This window comes from Chrysochloris asiatica, unplaced genomic scaffold (assembly GCF_000296735.1).
Source record: "Chrysochloris asiatica unplaced genomic scaffold, ChrAsi1.0 scaffold00044, whole genome shotgun sequence".
Taxonomy (NCBI): domain Eukaryota; kingdom Metazoa; phylum Chordata; class Mammalia; order Afrosoricida; family Chrysochloridae; genus Chrysochloris; species Chrysochloris asiatica.
In genome coordinates, this window is record NW_006408562.1 from 18260591 (window position 1) to 18262519 (window position 1929).

Sequence of the window (1929 nt, forward strand, 5' to 3'; positions counted from 1 at the left end):
GCCATTATTCGTATCACCAGTTGTACCACAGAGACCAGTTGCTATTAGCCCAGCAATTAAATTACAATAAAATCTTAATGAATACTTTCACCTCTTTCCCAATTTGAAGACTATTTACTTAGATGTTGGAGTCAGGCTAAGAATAATTACTTAGCCTGAAATTCAATCTTGGTTCAACCACTCAATAGCACCAAATATTTTACCAATGATAGGTGATTCCAAAGAGGTAGCTGATGATGGGGTTGCTGGAGGAATTTCTAGGGCATTGTTGATGATCCTGTAGGGATTACATTACAATTTCCCACTTCTTTTTCTCACAGAGTGGGAGATTGGGGGTGCTAAGAAGAGTTGAATAATAATCATAGATAAAGATTGCCCCTACTATCTGAATGCAGAATGCTCCTATAAAATCTTTAGTAAGTCTCTCATACTTCAGACATATTGTCAAGAGGGACCAGTCGCTGGAGAAGGATATCATGTTTGGTAAGGTGGAGGACCAGAGAAATAGAGGAAGACCCCCAGCGAGATGGATTGGCCAGGTGTCAGTATCGATGGACTCAAGCATGGCAACAGTAGTGAGGTTTGCCCAGGATCAGGCAGTGTTTCGTTCTGCTGTACATAGGGTCACAACTTGATGGCACTTAATAACAACAAGTGAAAATGGTCTAAAGCAAAGAGAAAATGATGATTAATTTATGTGGGGAGGAAAAATTGAGTTCCCTAGACCCCAAAACTAGCCTACAAAATCCTACTAAATAACATTGATACACAATGTTCACAGATACAATACAAAGATGTGGTAGCTTAATGTTAAGATGCTGAGTGTAGTTCTTGGGAAGGAATGTGGTAAGACCTCATTGCTTAGGTTATATGCTTCCTCTAACGCCTCAGCTTTCTGCAAAACAAATGCTGAAGGCTAGTTTTGCCTGATAACTTCTTTCATAAAAGCAAAGATACTCTGGATTTCTTCCTATGAGTGAAAGCAGATCCTAATGCAAATTTACTGCCATGTAGGGTAAAGCATAACTGTCCGGTTGGGTTACTAAGGCTGTCCTGGTGTGACAATGAAGGATAAGCACTGGACTGCTGACCAAACGGTTGGCAGTTCAAGCCCACCAACCACTCCTTGGAAACCTTATTCAGGGTCACTAGGAGTCAGAACCAACTCGATGGCACTTAACAACAACAGCAAATATGTATGAAAGCAGACTGCCTCAACTTTCTCCTGTGTGCTAATGTATGTCTTTCATTAAATCAAAATGAAGTAAATCGAATTTTTGAAAAGTGGAAAATTCCTGCAAAAAGTCTTATCAATCTAAGAGTGTGCCAGGAATTTGTAAAAAGCTGAGTCTTAGTCAACTAAACATGGGTGGTTGCATGCCTGAACAATTTTCCAATCTCAACCATCACCCCTAGAGTAATGCTGAATGCTAAGTGCTTCATCAAAAGAAACTTCATTTGTTATTACAAATACTTTTCATGAGACTATGACTTAAACTGATAGAGAAATTTAAATTCTCTTTAAAATGTTTCTAGAAAACCAATTATCTCCCCAACTTTGCATGAATACACACCACATTTCCAGCTATAATAATAACTCTAGAATTAAGTACTGGTAGAAACTAGCTAGGAAGTAAATTAAAAAATTAAAAATAAAAGGTGAATTTTCAAGGACCACATCATGGATGCTTGGCTGCACCTACTGGAGTATAGGTGTTTATACAAGAGTAACCCAAAAGTATTACTAGAACATTACAGAAATGTTTATTGAACAAAAAGAAAAAAAAAAAAAAAAAAAAACCTCTGAAGATTTTTACAATGTTCCTATGCTGTTTGCTTTTTTTTATGAGTGAATTTTACATAATTTTGTTTTGTGCAAAGATCTGAGTGCAGACCTTTGCACAAAACCAAAAAGGAAGAACACACTTA